Raw genomic sequence first — 20,654 nt, forward strand, 5'->3', positions numbered from 1 at the left:
TGCTGTATGGAGCCCACCTGGTTCCAGCATATGGCTGCAAACAGCCGCTCCTCTGATTCCTTCAGTGTTTTGGGAGTTTATGAAGTGCTGCTGCCAAGTCGTCTGTTTCTAATCTGAAATCTGGTGCGGGTCCAGTTGAAGCAGAGGCAGGTGTTTGGCCCCTCATCTCAGCATCAATAATTGAGACGCAGCGCTTCCACTGATCTCATCTGGATGGCTTTTGTTTACTTTGATCTTGTTATGAGACTGCTGCATTATTTAGGTGGGACAATGTCGACAGACATGCAAACTCACTCTGATCTTGGATTTGTAATCTCGCGTTTAGTCACTAACAGGAAGTTGTATTATGACGGTGTGCCAGAAGCCTGTTGTGCTAACCCCCCACACCAAAGTCTCCCCATCACCACACCCTGTCTCAGAGACCCTTGTTAACAGAGCAACTGCTCAATTAAACTCACTGTTGGAGGGCAAGGAGGGTGAAATGACTGGGTGTGAAAGGGTTACTTACTGGTGTCAATGACCGTGTGTTTTTTAATTTAGTCTTAATCCTGTGTCAAATGTTCTTGTTAGTTTCTATCATATTTAGTCAACCTCCTTTTGTTGTTTTAGTTGACTAAAGGTCTGGGAGTCTTATCTTGGTCGAAGAAAAGCCTACCTATTTTAGTCTAGGTACGTGTCCCGGATTCCCTGGATACTACATTTCCCATAATGCAACTTGATAGCAATTTAGACCCTGTTATAATAATATTTGTGTTGCCTAAGTAACTTATTCAGCTCCCTCCAGAAGACATTATACAACTGTTTCCATAGTACTGCTCATGACGTTGGGGAGTGTATCGATGTTCCCCACTTCAATATTTATACACACATTAACCATCTTGTGTTTTCTGCTCAAATTTGACCCGTTTCAACTTAAAAATATTTTATGAATCATTAATTATCAGATTGTTCTCCTATTGTAGCAAAACTTCAAAACCGTTATATAAACACAACAAAACCAATGGTTATCATTTTATTTTGACAAAATTGATAAACAAAATTATTACATCTGTGGTGTATAGAGAGAGAATATTAAAGAGTACGTGGTTCTGTGGATAACATTTTACTTAAACTCTTGTTTGGCTTGTTGGACCAAAACAAAAACTACGCAGACAGTTTTATTGCTTCGTGCCGTACTATTAAAAATCAATGTTCCTTGTGATTATAAGTTACAGGTAAAACACTGTTGGGTTTCTGTGTTCTGTGATGAATTAAAAACAAAAGGGTTAAGTACAGGTTTTATATAAAGCTGGGAACGTGGAATGACCCTGTATACTCGATGGGACACCCCTTCAATTTAAACTTAAACTCTAAAGTATTAACCCACCCTGGGTGTCTGAACAGTCTGGGATCTGATTCCCCATCACCTCCAACTTTTCTCTCTCGTGTTTGTTTTCCAGCTTTCCAGCATTTCCAGCTCTCACAATTTGCTGGTTTTGAGGATGTGGGTGGCTAGAGGATTGGAGAAGTGTGGTGGAGTGGAGCACGCTGTTGCAATTGATAGATATTGCTGCCTGGAGCCTGGGACTGGGCATCATGACAGCAGCCGCCTGATGTCCCTCCCTAACAACTCTGATTAAGAGCCAGTAACACCGAGTGGAGAGAGAGAAGCGGAGATCTAAAAAAGAATCGACAGATCACAGCAGTTTAAAGGCTCGGAAATGGAAGCGGATGAGAGAGGAAGTTGGTGGAAGGAAGTAGGGATGGGAAGCAGAGAGAGAATATTTGGGAAAACTAGATGGATGCTGCAAAAGTGAAGGTGATTTTATGCCTATCAATAAGTAATGTGTCCGCTTCTGTTAGAGGAGCAAATAAGCTCAGTGTTGGAGCAGCTGTGCATCTCTGGGGCTTCAATGTCCACTAAGTGAGTTTAGCAGCTTGGCACTCATGGCAGGAAGTTCTGGAACTATTCAACTGAAAATTAAAATGAAATCAGAAAGTAGTTTTTCCTCCAGAAAATGTTTTGCAGGAATACAGTGTTACAAGCAATTTGTTTGTGTGTCGCTCTTTGTCACTTGTTTGTTAATTATTGTTCATTTGAGTCTCAGTAATCACAAACTAAAGACAATATAGTCTATAATTACAATTTCTAATGAGGACATCCTTGCACACTTAACATGATCCCAACTCTCGTAATCCATTTTGGCATAGTTGTCTATTTCAATGGTTACTTATTTAGTTTTCTTATTTTTATTGTGAAAAGGATCATTAATTAATTTTTTTTTTTAGTTAGTAAGGATTTGATTAAATTAACACTGCAGTAATGATGAGCTAACATTGTCAGCTACAACTAGCGACGCTATGTCAATCACAAGCTAGCACCTATCGTCTGTTTTACTCTAAATGGGAACATGATTTACAAAACAAACATCATGCTGTATTGAAAAAGACTTGTAGCTAGTGATCGAGACCATAAATAAATAATGTTTACTGAGGCAATGAATCAAGTGAGAAGTCATTTTCTCATAGACTTCTATACAACCGGACTTCTTTTTGCATCCAGTGGAGTCAGTTTACGCAGGTTTAAGTCACATCCGCATTGCCTTCACTTTTCAGAGCTGGAGGTTGTTGCCTGAATTCAACAAACTGGATTATCTATTGTGCTGAGGTATTGGAAAGAGAACTTGTCTTCCTTAATAGGACTCATAATGATTTAAAATCCATTTAAAATCTTTATTTAACTTCCAAGTGAACTTGTCTGGAGCCCTGAAATAGCAAAGCAGAGAGAAAAAACTCTGCAGATATGAAAGAAAGACAGAGATCACAGCCTGACTGTAGCTGCCAGGTTTAGTTCCAAGCTGTTACAGTTTTTATTTTGATACATGATGCACGCATTTGACATCGCTTCTTCAAACCGCTCTGTGGAACTTACATAACAAACTAGTCAGTCTGGCACGACGATCCCCTCTGTTTTCATCCCGTGACGGTCTCATCATTACATAACTGGACACCTCTGACCCGCTCCCCAGGGTGAAGTGAAGAGTCAAAAAGGCTAAACGCTTCAGCTATGGGAAAGGAACACATGTCCCGGGAGGATAAGATGTCTCCGCCTGCTGTGCTGTCCCTGTGGACAGATGAGGAAAACACGCCAAGAAGCATCTCTGTGTCATCCTCATACTCTCTGTCCCTCCCCACAGAGGCTGACCATATGCTCATATTTACTGGGAGATCAGCTGGGCTTTGGCATCCTGTCAGAATACAAACACACACACACAGTTTGTATTTCTCTGTGCATGTTCTGTTGCGTGTCTCGGCCTTGTTCCTGCTGTTTTCTTCTAGCAGTAAGTCCTCCGAGTGTGTGTGCATGTTTAATGATTTCTGTGGTGCTTACATGCAGAGGATGGTTCCAATCTTTTTGGGATGGAAACGTTAGTGGCAGTGTAACTCTGCATGCAATCATACTTAAATCTGAATTTGTGAGCGTGTGCATGTTTGGAGTGTGTTGTCAGCTCCAGTGTGTTGAACGTGCGTGTGTGCGTGTGTGTGTGTGTGTGACGGGGGGCTCTGTTAGGAACAGTGTATAGCTTGATCCCAGCAGTAGCACTAATGTATGTCAGAGCTTGATATAGTCTTTCTGAACGGCCTCAGTGCAGGGAGTGATAAGCTGATTAAGGCGCCGGGGCAGATGGGATCTCTGTGCTTTTGACTATATTTGTGTGTGTGTGTGTCTGTGTGTGTGTGTGTGTGTGTCACAGGGACCGACTGTATATCCCGTGGGAAAACAAAACTGGGCTGTCTGTGTTAGCTTAACGTGTTGTTGCAGAGCACTGCATCACTTCCCTTATCTATGGACATCCATCTTTCTATCTTCCTCTCTTTGTCTCTATCTGTTCATCTATCATATCAGCCTCTGGCCGCTGCCTGCTGCCTAAACACACAGCCAGCACGGTCTTGTTTAGCCTCCTCTATAGATTTGGATCAGACAGGATCAAACAGTCTTATTCCAGGCTCTTAAATGTGACAGAGAACACAGATTCCTGTTTAACAAATGCAAATATCCAGCTGTTTAATTGTGACATTTCAAAACTACTGATGCTATGCTAGGGCCATTGTAGATATATATTTTTTTGTAAATATAAAGAATTACGGAGCCAGGTGAGGGGGGTAATAATATAATAAAGTTTCGAGGAAAGAAACTCACATATTTACATGGAATGTTTTTATGTTTTTACATAAAGTCACTGCCCCTTGCCTTGTATTATGCCTGCAGCGGAAGACCTAATCAAAATATCACCATTTTATCAGAAACATCCAGACTTTGAAGAGACACTGCTGTGAATTGTGCCTTTTAAGAAGAAAACAACACACTGATTTGGATGAGGTGATAGCTTTGCAGGAGCTACAACACAATGGACAGATGGAGGATATCTCCATGTTCCATATTGCTGCACCTCCTCGTGTGTGTGTGTGTGTGTGTGTGTGTGTGTGTGTGTGTGTGTGTGTGTGTGTGTGTGTGGCATTCTCTGTATACTGTCTGTGCTGTGATGAGGTTCATCCAATCCTATTCATATCGTTATAACATGAACCTTTACTACATTACCCTCATGCCAATGCTGTTCGCTCCTGCAGCTCCCTCTTCCCCCTCGACCTCTTCCTTGTGCGCTACATTATTTCTACGTTTGATTGAACTCAGATTCATTTGTGTATTTATTTAAGGGATTAGTTCTCCCAGCAGAATCCTCCTCCCAGCAGGTTCATGAAGATCTCCCTCAAGCTTTCTCCGCCAAATCTTACTGTGTAACCAACTCCATGCCATGTCTCTGATTTAGCTTTGACTCAGCATTTCCCTCAACTTCATGACACAAATTATAACGCGGAAACCTTTCTATGTGATGATTTAACTTGTTGACAGTTGTGTTCAGCCATGCTAGTGGTACGGCTCCAGGGATGGCCATGTTGTGTCAGTTGGTCCAAATATCTCAATCACTATTGGATGGATTACCATGACATTTGGTGAAGCCATTCATTGTTCACAGACAGTAGTCATGTTTCCATTAAATTGGTAAATTGTCTAAAAATAGAGAAAGGAAATGAATCGCGTTTCCATCAACTGGTTTGGAGCGAATAAACTAGGCTACATGAAGCTAATAATTTAAAACTTTTAAATATGAGTACTTATAGTAACCCTTTAATAAGGGGAACAAAGACAAATGTTAAGTTACAATAGTAGTATTATTATAATCTCATAGGAAATAGAAAATTAAGGTTTTTAACAGATTATTGGGTAATTGCCTCGAGGAGTTGTAGCATTAAAGGATACCTACATGCTGGGATTCCTAATGTTTAGTACAAACACGACATATGATATTTCCCCTCGACAGAAGAGGACGTGGGAGTATGAGCAGGAAAGCACGATTGGGCGTTGTGATTAAGAGTGTTATGTTAAGATGCGTGTGTGTGTACGCTGAGTTTTAATGAGGTGGAAAGTGTATGTTTTGCAACAGTGACGTACTCTCAGACCACAGCAAAGAGTAACATTTCTTAACACACACACACACACATAAACACACACAGCACCGAGTTGCTGAAGTGCAGAGCTGCATTTGAACTATAACACACATTCTCTCCAACACACACACACACACACACACACACACACCCTCACAGGAACCACATTAAGATACTTTAAGGAGGATAAGTGCAAAGAGATATTGTCAATAATTTATTTTGCTTTTAAAGTGGTGTGTGAAAGACGTGTGCAACCTCCAACGAAAATGATTACTTCAAATGTTTTCTATTTCACGGACTGTAACTCACGGGGTGAAATGTGGCCATTAGACTTTAGTAACAGAACTACTTTTATAGGGAGTATTCTTCCACCTGAGTCTTATTAAAGTGAAACATAACTTGTGTGTCCGCCCTGTGATTTGGACCTGCTCCAAAAATGTAACGGGTTCTTCCCCATGCGACACCCTTCCACTAAATTTCATGAAAATCGGGCAAGTAGTTCTCCCGTAATCTTGCTGATAGACAAACAGAGCTGAAAACAAAACCTCCTTTCTCCTTCTCAAGCATGTACATACGGTTAAATGTCAGTAATCTGGCCAGAGCACTCGTGTTATTGACTTGACTGTGTGTGTTCCATGTTGTCTTTTTAGTCCAAAAGAGAAAGTACTACATTTATTATTTTTCTTTGGCATTTTCTTTCTGTTTTTCTTTCTATAAGTCTTACTCATTGACATTTGTATGACTCAGTCATGGCGCCAGGGCTCATGTGAGGACTTTCCGATCGGAGGTGGACTGACCTGTGGGCTTAAAGGCCTCAGACTCTGGAAACAGATCCGCTGGACTTTGACACGACACCAGTCCCACGTGCAAACACCAAGCAGACCCACAGGCTAAGTTTGGATCCCCTTTTGCTCTCATGTAAATTCTCTTTTAGTGCCTGTTGGGGAGGACAGAAAAAAAAGTCACAATAATTGTGCTCTCTTGACAGCGCATTCATTGAGGGGGAAAAAAGCAAAGTAGAGGCAAGGAAAATTGGATTTGAATTTACGTCATTGCGAAGCTTAAAAGCAGTGTGAAGGATTTTTTATGTTTGGAAGGGAATTCACACCGTCCATCTGCAGCCAAAACAAAATCTCTGTCCAGCAGCTCCACAGCAGCAATCAGCGGAAACATGGAGTTTACCGCCTATGACGGCTGCCAAACGCACAGAGAATGTCACTGGCGTGGTGTGAGAGAGAAAGAGAAACAGAGTTCCAGAGGCTTAATGTTTACCTGACCTCTGACTGACTAACATCATAAATACATTATAGGAAGTTTCCCACCCTGCAGTTATTTCAAACCTTCAGGTATTCTGCCACTTAACAGATACAGAACACAATATTGGTATTTCATTTATAATATGAATACGGATTATCTTAAGGCTTTATAATAAAGTGGTAGAATGACAATGAGCAACAATGTGGGAATCAAATGTATAACCTATGATTTGATTGTAAACATGGAAGGTAGAGGAGAAATTCAATATTTAAGCAATAAGCCAGGAGAGGCCCGTGGTTTACACTAAGCTTAGCTGTTTTCAAGTTTAAAACTTTGTTTTATTTTTCCTTTGGTTCCAGGCAGCCAATAGTTTCCATCATTTATTTTTGGTATTAAATCAAGTCCTGAAACTTGAGTTGTGTACTCCACAGTGAACAGCGAGTCGGCATTTCTTTTTGTCAAAGTGACATTATTGCTGAGTTTAGATGAGTACACAACTCAAGCAAGTTTCAAGATGGATAGATTCTTATATTATAAAGAACGTAATGGTAGACAGGACACGTCCCAATGACTAGAACGTTTTCATCTGCAGCTCCAACGAGGTAGAAGGCTGGAGGCCAGACTCCACACATCAATGGAGCTGATGGGACTGAACGTGGTGTGGGATCTTTACGGTTAAACATGTGACCCATTCAGCGGATCTCGTACATAAAAGCACCGCGATACTGTCGGCACAGAACTTCTAAGTTCATTTGACAAGTTTCCACAAGCAGCCTTTTGTTTTTGTACGAAGCTGAATCAGAACTAAAACACCATGAACTGATGATTCCTCTTCCCGTTTCTGCCAGGAATAAACACTTCATCATGATGTCATAAAAACCGTATTGTTGTGTCGGACAATGAAGCAGCACATTCCTCTCTGTACCTGCTGTCACAACATCAGCCTCGTTTTATTCATAGTCATCTTCCTCTTTCGCTCTGGCCTGTTTTTACATGTGCACACTCGGCAAGCATACATTTATTCTATAGATAAGCATGTGTGTGTGTGTGTGTTTAATAAGATAGCTGGAGTTGTTTGCCCATGGTTACATATTTGCAGCATTGAATTCGACATGTCTCTGCAATGTGAGAGATTTCTAAACGCACGGAAAGTTCGAAGAGCAAAGAAGTCACCACTGTGCAGACGCGTTTGATCAAGAGCTCAGTCTTAAATGAGAGATCTACAGCCTGTTCAATGTGACTTCAGAATGACTTCTGACATGAAAGTGAAACTCATTGATAGCACATAGTTGTCACCCATTTATAAATGGTTAACGTTATTTCTCTATTTTAAAGTCAATCCACAAATGTTAACTCTTTTTGCTTAAACGTCAGTACATACGTAGATCCTTGGTGTTAGTTTTTAGTAGTGCAACTAGTGATGTTGCTCCATCCAGCTCGTGCTGGATCCTTCTATGGGCAACCAAATAACGGGAATGTTTGCGCTTTATCAACTGACCATGCGTGGTTTTGAGGGCTGCCGTTTGAAAAAAATCTTGGTCAAGTGATAAAAACATTTCGGCCACTATTGACGGTAGCTTGGCTATTTAAAAATGCTGTGTTTGTTCAGAATGTCCCATATTGCACTTGTGACGATGTGCAGTCTGCAGTGTTTTCACTCGTCCTTCTAGTATTGGCTCAGCTCGCGCACAACCTCGACGTCGGTGGTACGAAAGAAGTACCAGGTACTATCTACACCTTTTGCTAATTATATATAATATATATATATATTATATATGTAATATTATATAATTATATATGTAATTATATATATAATTATATTATATATTATTCTAATATATAATAATAATATTATATATGTAATATTATATAATTATATATGTAATTATATATATAATTATATTATATATTATTATAATATATAATAATAATATTATATAATTATATATGTAATTATATATATAATTATATTATATATTATTATAATATATAATAATAATATTATATATTATTATTATATATTTTATATATATATATATATATATATATACACACACACACAAGGTTAGTTGAGAATGCTTATCTCGTTCATCACTAGAAATTGTGTAAGGTTCATATAAAAGCTTTGGGCAAATCAGTTGAAATCTGTATAGTGATGTTCTCCGTGTGTGCCTCGATCGCCTCCTCCTCATGTGCCGCTCAAGTCATTATGACCATTGTGCATAGAGAATGTGTGTGTGTGTGTGTGTGTGTGTGTGTGTGTGTGTGTGTGTGTGTGTGTGCCAGTTGTCTCTTAGAGTGGACCGTTGGACCACAGCTGGCACTCAGCAATAAGTAAAAATGGTCACCAGCAGCTGTCATTTGGACTGAACTGAATTATGGGAAAGTATCTAATAGAGACAACAACCAGCAGCGTACAGTGTGTTTGTGCCAGTTATGATGTCCAACATTGAACATGTAAAGTTTGTGTGTATGTTTCAAAATATAAACACTTTTTTCTTGTGTTTCTTAACGGCTTCATCTGTATTTTAAGCATGGCCGTCCCATTAGATCATTCCTAGAGGAAAAAGACGGGCCTGATGCTTTTACATTTCCAGTTGATTCAGACGCTGATTCCCTGCTGCGACGGTAAAGTGACTGCAAACCTCCCAGAGAGAGAACTTCGATTTCAGAATTTGTAATGAATTGAGCCTGAATCTCTTCCTCCTGAACAAAGACAGAAAGGAAGCAACCCAAATAGATTATACACACACACACACACACACACACACACACACACACACACACACACACACACACACACACACACACACACACACACACACACACACACACACACACAGAAACACACTCAGTGTTTTGTGTAAATAATACACACAACAGCAACATCCTTACAAACAATGACAGCCCTTTCTTTCTTTCTCTCAGTTCTGCTTTGATCCTCTTCACAGATCTGAGGAGCTTTTCAGGGAGTAAAAACTCTGCTCTAATTACACGTGCACAATGTAGCCCACTTTTGGCTCGAGCTAACGTCAGTAAATGTGTGAGGCTGAGGAGCTTATACTTGGCCGCACAATGAGGCTGCACGTTCCTCAATCTCTTTTGTTTCAGTGAGGCGTGCACCCGCTCACATCCAACGCACATGCTCCAAGCTATGGGCAGAAATATGTGTCACTGGAATCTGAATTTGAATAATTTGCATTTGATCAACTTGAATAATTGCATAAAAAAATTATCTGAATCTGAATGGCATAAATAGAATTAGAATTCATCAGTTTGGAGATGAATTCCCAAACTCTTGAAACTGCAATATAACTAATATTATTTATTTAAATTTAAATGTAATAATATTACATATACTTTTAAGTTTATATGAATTCAGTTCTCAATATACATACTCTACATATCCTATCTGGTCACATGTCCTCGGGATCCAAGATGGCAGCATGTCTCTTTCTGTGTCTGTATGTCTGTTACGTTTGAGTGATTATATTTAACTTATTTGATTATATTTAAATTGTCTGGCGGACACTATCAATTTACAACTGCTACGTTTAAATCCTAATCGTAAATGTAGTAGTGTGGTTTACTTCTTCGTCTCCTCGGAAATACCGGATCCTTTCTGCTTGGACTATTGGAGCCTGTTCAACTCGGGAACCGGGAACACGTCGTTGAACTCGATGGGTCCAATTTCCTTCTCATCTGGAAGGGAAGAGCTAATTCCTGGCTCTATTAGCTGCGCACTTGACTGTATCTGACTGTCTAAGGATCCTGCTGGTCCAAAGTGTTTTACTTTGAACCAACGATGCACCGGGTCTGGCTTCCTGTTGACCTGTGACGACACGACACGCATCGTTCCCAGCTGATCATGTGGCGTGGAGCTTGGGAGTCCGCTGTTCTGGTTGGGTTCTCCACGGCTGTTCTATCCCTTTTAATTTGGAGCGGCACCGGGGGATGCCCCCACGGGACCGGAAAATCCTGTCAAATTCTCTAAACCCCGGTTTTACCAGGCCGGGGAACGTGCTCATCTTGCAGTCCACTGGGCTTTATGGTGATCGCCCTCCCTCTGGTCCTCTCCCCCGCATCTGTCCAGTGCACATCTGTGGACTTGGCCCTTCTGATGAGCCTCATGGCTCTACAAAACAACTTTATTATCCCTGCTAGCCGTGTTCCTGACCTTGTATTCGGTTTAAACACCAAGAGAGAGCCATCATATAATCCACCTACGTTTGTCTGTAGATGTCTAATTGTACTGTTATTGTTGATTTCAGGAAATGTGCAACCTAACCCTGGACCAGATTCTGTTGTTAATCGATTTTAAATCGAGGTCTGGTCTTGGTCTCATCCATTTGAATGTGCGCAGCTTGATTGCTAAAATGGATACGATTCGTATTTGGGCACATTCAACTGATGCTGATATAATGGTGATATCTGAAACCTGGCTAACCAAATCCATTCCAAACAAGGATATTAATATTGATGGTTACAATGTATATATGACTGATCGACCTAAAAAGGGTGGAGGTGTTGCAGTCTTTGTTAAATCTAAGTTTCATGTAAAGATTCTTCTCTCTACATCACTGACAATTTGAACTTTTGGCTCTTGACTTTGAAGTATCAAAAGCTCTCCATATCACTGTCGTTGGTTGCCACAGACCACCTTCAGCTGTCAGTGACGCTTTACCATCTTTAATGCAGCTTTTGTCCAGTCTTAACTATAGTGAAATTGTCATTGTGGGTGACCTTAACTGGAACTGGCTGCTACCAGCATCAGAGAACTTTAAAAAAATACTGCAATTCCTTAAATCTCTTTCAGATTGTTGGTAGTCCCACTAAACCCAATCTGAAATCTCCTGATAAATCCTCCTTAATTGATCTTATCCTTACAAATACTCCTCATAAATACACCACTGCTTCTGTATTTGCAAATGACATTAGTGACCACTGTGTCATTGCTACAGTAAGGAATACAAAAGTCCCTAAGACAAAACCCCGTGTCATCATAAAGCGTGATATGAAACATTTTGTGAAGCAAGGTTTCTTTCACGACTTGTTTCTCTTCGATTGGGAGAAAATCAATCTCATTTCTGATGTTGAAAATGCCTCGAAATTCTTTTATGATGGTTTTGTTATAATTGTTGATAGGCACGCCCTCTTAAGAAAGTAAAGAGTAAAAGGCAAAGATAATGCATGGTTCACATCAGATCTCTCTGATTTACTTCACGAGCGCAATGTGGCATGGTCAAAAGCCAGGAGTACAAGTCTTGGGTCGGATTGGCTGCTCTTCAGGCAGCTGTGAAATGCATCCACTGTTAAAATCAGAAAAGCCAAATCTGATTATTTCCAAACTGAAACCACAAATAACTTAAATAATCCCCTTAAATTCTGGAAAACTATTAAATCAATAGCTGGAAATAAAAATGTGATAGAGCTTCCACCTTGTATTGTCAAAGACTCTCTTCAAACCTCTGACAAGGCAGAAATGCTTGGTTGTTTTAATGAACATTTTATTGCCTCTGGTTCCTTGTTTGAATCTCAGAACATACCTCAAGGAGCCCCTGCTCGCTCTGAAGGTCGTGTCTGGCAGGGTCAACTCTTTACTTTTAGTCCAGTAACAGTCTCAGAGGTGCATAAAGCCCTTAAAAGTTTAGACACAAGAAGATCAGCAGGTCCGGACAACCTGGAGCCATACTTTTTAAAGTTAGCAGCTGATTTCCTCACCTCGCCCCTTGTCTATCTTTTCAATCTATCCCTGGAGACAAACGAAATTCCCCTTATTTGGAAATCTGCTTTTGTTCTCCCACTGTTGAAAGGGGGTGACCCCACTCTCCTAAACAATTACAGACCCATCTCCAAATTGTCTGTCTTAAATAAAGTGCTGGAATCATTGGTAAGTCAACAACTAAAGTACTTTTTAGCGACTAATAATATTTTATCTGACCTTCAATCTGGTTTTACGAAAAGACACAGCACTACAACGAACGCCTTAAAAGTAGTAAATTATTTTATAAATGTCTTAGACAACAGAGAACATTGTGCAGCACTTTTTATTGACTTATCCAAGGCTTTTGATCTTAATCACAATGTTTTAAATGCAAATTTCCATTTTTATGCTGATGACACAGTAATTTACTGCTCTGTGTCCTCCTCACATCAGGCTCTTTGTCAGCTCCAGACTGCTTTTAACATTGTACAATGTAACTTGAGTGATTTGAGACTTATTTTAAATGCTGGAAAGACGAAGCTCATGATGATCTCGAAAGCAAAAACCAAACACTTGAACGTCCCTCCTATCACCACTTCACAGGGTTCTGAGATTGAATCTGTGTCTCAGTTCAAATATCTTGTTATTATCATTGACAATTCTCTTTCTTTTAAACCTCACATTTTAGAACTTTTGAAAAAATTAAGAATAAAAGTTTTTGTCCTGTTTTTCTTTCGAGGCCAGAAAGAGATTAGTCTCTGCAACGTTTCTGTCTGTGCTGGACTATGGAAATGTTGTTTATATGAAAGCATCGTCTCAGTGCCTCAGCTCTCTGGATACCGTCTACCACGGGGCACTGAGATTCATAACAAACCTCAAAACCCTGACGCACCACTGCACCTTATATGCTCGTGTTGGATGGTCTTCCCTGACCACCCGTAGACTGAAACACTGGCACATCCTTATTTCTAAGGCTATTTTTGGTGCTCTTCCTCCTTACTTAAGGATCTACATTAGTCGGAAATGCAGTGGACCATATCGGCTTCGCTCCGAGGACTTATAATAATAATAATAATAATAATAATAATAATAATAATAATAATAATAATAATAATAATAATAATAATAATAATAATAAATTGTATTTATATATTGTCTGTAACTGTGCTGCTGCCTATCTTGGCCAGGACTCTCTTGAAAAAGAGATTTTTAATCTCAATGAGACCTATGCTGGTAAAATAAAGGTTATAAATAAAATAAATAAATAAATCAACACATTCATTTCAAATGGAAATCACGAGATTCAAATTTAGTTTTTGAATACAGTTATTTAAGTTGAGCCATTCAAACTGAGAAACACACTACAGGGCTTTTGAAGCAGTAACAGTGACGTCCCGTACACAGAGAAAGAAGGATGTTCCGGTGAATCAAACATTGTTTGAGCTGCAGCATCTTATCACACACAGACTGTGTAAATGTTGTGTCACATGTAATCATGTAATTCAATGTGTATGATGAAATAATGCAGACTGGAGTGCTTCCAGTTTTTCTTCATGAATCTGCATTGTCAAATGACAATTTTTTTCAGGATCGTAAACTCATTTAGAAGGCTGTCGTGGCAGTTTGTCACACTGATTTTTATTCTATTTTAACACACAGCCTTCCTTTCATCTTGCATGCCAGAAGACTGTTACTATAACAGTGCAATGAAAGACGGAAGAATAAGTAGAGCAGTTTTAATGTGAAATAACCTGGTGATCCAGCCGGAAACCTCATGATATGTAGGTTACTGTCGGGTCTTGTTTCTCGTCAGCCCATCTCACCACTCATTTTACAGAGGTGGATTAATATTTCACTATTGTTCTACAAGGGATTTATGTGTGTTTGTGTGTGTATTTGTGAGCGTGTTTGTGCCCATATGCATATGTGTATTCATGCATGCATTTGTGTGTGCATGTGCAGAGGCTTAACGGTGTCTGTGCATGTGTGTGTGAGTGGGTTTGCAGATTCATCAGTGCAGCATGGTTGCATCTACTGTACTGTGTGTCTGCCTGACTGCATCTGTGAATGCCTTCATGCACTTGTGTGGGTGGGTGTGCTAAAGTGTGTTTGCATACACTTATATTATTTTACTCAACCATTATTGCTTTAATATCAGGGCAAAGGTCACTGTTATATTCTTGATGCTGGATAATAAGCCCTGCAGACGTGCCTCTTTGCAAAACTACATAAACTGTATCAAGAACACACAACACAACCAAGCGGCAACCTAGAAAAGTGAAGCCAATTTGGAAGTGCCTTAAACTTGTATTATTTCTAAAGACCAGCAGGGGGCGACTCCACTGGTTGCATAAAGAAGTCAGATTAGATAGAAGTCTATGAGAAAATGACCTGATTTTCACTTGATTTATTACCTCAGTAAACATTTTTCTTAGAACTTATGGTCTCATTCTCTACTTTCTAATCTTCTTCAATACAGCCTGATTTCATTTGGGAAAATAAGGTCCCATTTAGATTAAAATAACTTCAACTCCGTCCTCCATCTTGCATTAAGCAACACTTGGAGTATGCAGAATAATTATTTTGATAGACCAACACGTTTCGGCTTGTGGCCTTCATCAGGGTCCATAATCTGAAAGTTGTTCTGCATACTCCAGGTGATGCTGGAGTTTTACCACTTCAGGCTTGAAGAAACTGCCCAAATCAAGGTGTGCAAAGCTCGTTGCGACTTAAGGCCAAGTCACACCAGCATTTAAAACGGCTAAAATGTTTGTAGGGCAAAATATCTTGCATTGAAGCTAAATCTGCACCATTCATCGATAGCAAACCGTCTTAACAGTGCTGACCTTTAGAGTAACCAATAGTCCGAATGGAGAATGCTTTCATATTTTATTAGCCTGAATTGCACCGTCAACTTTAAATGAACCCTTCCTTGTTAGAGTATGTCAAGGAAGGGACAAAAGACACAGCTGCAGACAGATATCGACAGGAGTCAAAATAATATATGCTTTGAGTAAACTGTGTTTAAACGGCTCTGTTACCACCTAAGCTAACAAGCCGGTCAGCTCGGGGAGTTTTTATCCCTTTTCAATATTCTTTATTGAATGAAATTGTGAACTATCCTGGGAACAAAATGCCAATAAACTACACAGAACAGAGAAAATAGAAAGAATCTTGGCGAGCTACTGTGCTAATGCTAGTGCTAGCATGTTTGCGGCTTGATGCTGTGTTAGCGGTGAGCTCCAGCTATAGTGGTTCACCAGCTAGGACTGCAAATAGTGCCTTTGTCACATCTTTAACAAAGACGTGTGAATGTACGTCGCTGCTGCACTTTCTCGTGTGATAAATAAAAAGCTAAATCGGCGTCAGACAATAGCCGATGGGTTCTGAGATTACATTTCGGTGTTCCACCTCCTTTGCTCTCCTCATGGACTGATTACCTCCAAAGCCTGCTCAAACGTGATCCGTCTAGTAGTATGGATGTCTGTTACACGGTCATTCGTAAATAAAACTGCATTACTGAACTGCTTGAGCAAAATATATCAATATAGCTCTTGCTATGTATTCTGTGAGGCTGTGTATTATACGTCGAGAGAGAATAGAGTATTGTGTGCAACCTAACACTTGAGAATATTTATTTATTATTGAGTCATAAAAACTGATATCCTTAAGTGAAAAGTTGCACATTGCTTTTCCCTCTAGAGTTGCCAGTTGGTAATTGAGCGATTTCTCCTCCTCCGGCTCTATAATGGGCTTGTCATGCTGTGCTGCTCAATGCATCTTCAAAAGGAAGCAACTCTCTGTGGCTCAGAGGCGAAGGCTGTAAACTAGGTCGCCAGAATGAGCTGCGGAATTTTGCAAGACAGGAAAGAAAGTTTGTGTGTGTGTGTGTATGCAAGGGGGGCTAAAATAGTGCATTATTAAGGTGTAATGGCTCGAGCCTGAGTGAAGGCTTCTGGTTTGATTTATTTGGGTCTGGAGAGAGAATTCTAAATGTGGCTTTTGTGCTTTAAAAATGCCATAAAAGCATTCATTTATTCAAGAGTCTATTGTTTGTTTGAGAACTATGTAAAACTAAGGCAGAATTGAAGGTTGACTCTTCAGACGCTGGTGAAATCGTGAGGGGTACGGCGAGAAACGAGGACAGAGTGTTCCTCTGCCAGCATCATCATCAACAAATTCAGACAACTCTTATCATGACAGTCAGATAAAGTCATGTTATAACCTCGGAGGTCATTAGAATGCACCACTGCCTTCTGTGTGTAAGAGGTGGAAGATCATCTCCATCAGTTTTTTGTCTCGTCGACATTGTCCCATCCATAAAAGGTGTCACGCCATTAAAGGGCCCCTGTCCTTCCTGGTTTGGAGGGAGTACAAGTGTGACTGTGTGTCTAATGGTGTGAGACATGTGAGGATAATAGTCTAGTTGAGTGCCAGACTTTTCCATTTGTGGAGGTGAGATCCCATGAGCCTTTTCAACGTCTTCCTTGAGTAGTAGTGCTGCAGCCGGCAGCCACGAAACGGGCTGCAATGTAATCCTTCCGGGCCACTGACAGGCTAATATTGTTATTAAAGGTGTCGTTATGAAAAGGACCCCACAGAGAAATAAAAACGTTTTTCTTTACCTTTAGCTTGATCCGGTCCGTTGGTTATTATGTCTAACCATGTGTCGCTCGAGGAGAAGTCTCGTTTTTAAATCTCACAAGAGGGTTAGGGCACGGTCACACCTGCGGAAAGATTTACCCTTCTGTGTGAACAAAGAGGCAGAAAACCTCGCACATGCATTCACACATGTGTGACCGTTCCATTGGGTCTCGTCAACATTGTCCAAATCGGCTTAATATTCAGACATGACATTGAAAATCATTTAGGTGACACTAAGCTACACTAAGTACTTCAACACATCAAACTGTGACAACACCGGCACTCCTCTCTCCAACTCTCACTCACGTTTTCACCGTTGTCTTCTTACAACAAGTCACATGACATGATAACAAACAGACCAGATCGCTTTATAACGCTTATAATATTAATCTGAGCCTGTCAGTAGCAAAAACTAAAACTTTTAGTGGACGTACATTGACAATGCGGAATTACCCAATATGATTACATTGCAGCCCGCTTCATGGTTGTAGCACTTTCGCTCAGTACTGGACCAATTGAACAACAATTGTCCCCATTAGTTACTTAGACACAAAAACATGGGGAGATAGGGTCCAAGTTAAAAGTTACCCTTTAAGCTTGCGTATGCATGTAAAACTTGGCACCCTGTGGCCCATAATTCAGCTCCATTTATCCATTATCCTGCATGGCCTACTTATGAAAAATGTAAACAGTAACTCTGTTAGCAGTTTTGTAATAAATTGGCCCTGTGTGTGTGTGTGTGTGTGTGTGTGTGTGTGTGTGTGTGTGTGTGTGTGTGTGTGTGTGTGTGTGTGTGTTGGCAGTTGTAGATGCATGCAGCCGTGTGCCTGTGTAGAAAGGGTATAGATGAATTATACAGAGGCACTAGTTTTCTGAGATCAGGCTGTCAGAGAAGAGCACCAGCTGTAGCTGCAGCTGCTGAACATGGTGTAGATCTACTGTGCATACTATACAGTGTATATATTGTTTGACCTGAATGACGCTGGGACACAGTCGTATTAATACAAAGGTCATCCATTTAGCACAATCTGCTGCTTGTTAGTGTTAGCCGTGAGAAGTAGCAGTTTTGTCTTTTTAAAATTTACAACCCAGAAAAAACAAATATGATCAAACAGTCAAGTAATCTCATGACAATAAAAACTGAAATTAGTTGTTCGGATTTGGCTCATTAACCATGTAAATGCATATGGTTTTTATGTGGAATTTACTGGTGGAGGGACAAGTATGTACCACATTAGCGTGGTTTTCCCACATAGCCCTGCATGTGGTTGCGGGATCAAAAGAAACAGAAAAAGGCAAATTCTCTTGGTTGTTCATGCAATAATTCTCATCTGACGAGTAGACGCCTCAAATAGTACTGGTTAATAAAATGGCCTGGAAGTGAGCAGACGTTGCAGCTCATATTTAAGCTATTTAGCAGATGCATGAAAGTGGTGGAAAATGAAGGCACTGCATCTAAGGGGAGGAGAGAATGTGCTTCACTTAAAATCACAGAGAGGATGTCAGCAACATATTTCTTATAGCTTACATTATTTCTGCGCTCTTTGCATTGGGTTGATGGTCTTATTCTGGGAAGATATCACAGTAAATAAGTGCAGTAGTAGAACAAGCTTCCAATATTACTAATTTAACAAGACTAAAAGTCAGCCACACTAGCAGCTTTGTGAGGCTCTACTTAGGCACAGTGGTGCTGCTTTGATGCTAAAATAAGCATGCATTCACAATGACAATGCTAATGTGCTGATGTCACGCAAGTATGTCACCATCTTAGCTTAGCATGCTGTCAATCACAGCCTAGCCTGACATACAAACAGCTGAAAATAAATGGAACGGCAGTTGCAGGTGTTTGGTCATAAACCAAAAGTATTGTACACATTATTTTACCTAATGATGGTGCAATAGGAAGTCAGAGGATTATCAAAGTCAGTAAGATTCATCCCTTGTGGGGCATTAATACATTCATGGCATTTCATCCAATTGTTTTTGAGATATTTCAGTCTGAAACTGCTCAGTCCAAAATCTCAGGCTGGGGATGAACAGAAGATGAAGAGCTGATGAAGAACAGAGAGTGAAAGAAGCACTGCCCGGAAATCAAACTCACAAGAATTAGAATCTTGTATGATGCCACTACAGTAGCATCGTTTTGCTGATAGGAGACAAAGCATTGATGGAAATCAGGCTCAGAAGTGAAAGGATGGAGGTGGAGACAAAGCTGAGGGTGAAGAGAGGACATTAACATGGGAAACGAATGGGGGTGGAGACAAAGAGGGTCAAAGAAAAAGTAAGAAAAGGAAAAAGACATGCATCCCATGTGGAAAGATTTCATAAGAATTCCCATCTCTTTCATGTGTTACATGAAAAAGGAAAGTTGAGCCTTTGGTGAATTGAGGAGCGGCCGTCTCTCGTAATGATTTCTCCAAACACTTTTCCATAAAGTGATGGTTGTGAAAATGAAATGAGAAGCTTTGACAATGTGAGAGAACACATGCAAGAAATCTGTCTGTTCATGCATAACATTTGAGGACAGGGGGAGGGTTTAGCGTTAAGTATGTGTCTGCGTGTGTGTGTGTGTGTGTGTGTGTGTGTGTGTGTGTGTGTGTGTGTGTGTGTGTGTGTGTGTGTGTGTGTGTGTGTGTGTGTGTGTGTGTGTGTGTGTGTGTGTGTGGCCAGGTAAACACAGAGTTGAAATCCCGAGTGTGAGTTCAGCTGCAGAGCTGATTTAAAAGATCTGCAGCTTTTAACGTCACCAGACAGCTGCAGTCTGTGTGGCAGCAAATGAAACATCTACACATCTGCTTTGAATTGGGAACATTTTTCTTTTTTGCTTTGTGGGAGAGATGAGACCCAGTTTCATCTACTGGCTGTCACTTCAAATACTTAAACGCAAATTATAATATATGATTTTTAAAAAGATGACTTGGAACAGCTATTAATAGTTTTTACTCCATATTACTCTTAGTAGTGAGGAGAAAACATATTTCATGTGAAAGGAACAGTTTGGCATTTTGGGAAATATGCTTATTTGCTTTCCCCAATTCTCAATCCCAACTAGTCACTCACAAACACCAGCTCAGGACCCTTTGTCGTCACCCCTCTTCAACGTGCAGGGTATTCTAATAGACTTCAATACGTTGACGTTACTAATTCAGACAATGGTTAGGTTTAGGCAACAAAACTAGGAAAAGATCATGGTTTGGGATAAAATAAGTATGTTTGTTAAGTACGTAAGTTCTGTACGTTATGTAAGTTAACTTAAAGTTCAAATAAGTCAAGATGCCTTTTGGTTTCACACGGGACACAAACAGTCGTCTCCTGGGTGAAAGTCCTGTGTTTGCGACTTTGTCTATCTTTATACTCCCGTCACAAACTGATGCCAGAGGGGTACATGGAGCCTCCTGGTTTAGACATAGGCGTAGGTCACTGACCAAGCTGCCGTATTTGACGATTTGGGGGTGAGAACGCGTTGGTTTTTCCCTACCTCCATTCTTTATGCTAAGCTAATCAACGGTTGGCTCTATGTCATTTCTCCATTTCAAAACATCAGCAGTGGTGCGTTCTGTTA

The sequence above is a fragment of the Cottoperca gobio genome, chromosome 7 (assembly GCF_900634415.1).
Source record: "Cottoperca gobio chromosome 7, fCotGob3.1, whole genome shotgun sequence".
Classification (NCBI taxonomy): Eukaryota; Metazoa; Chordata; class Actinopteri; order Perciformes; family Bovichtidae; genus Cottoperca; species Cottoperca gobio.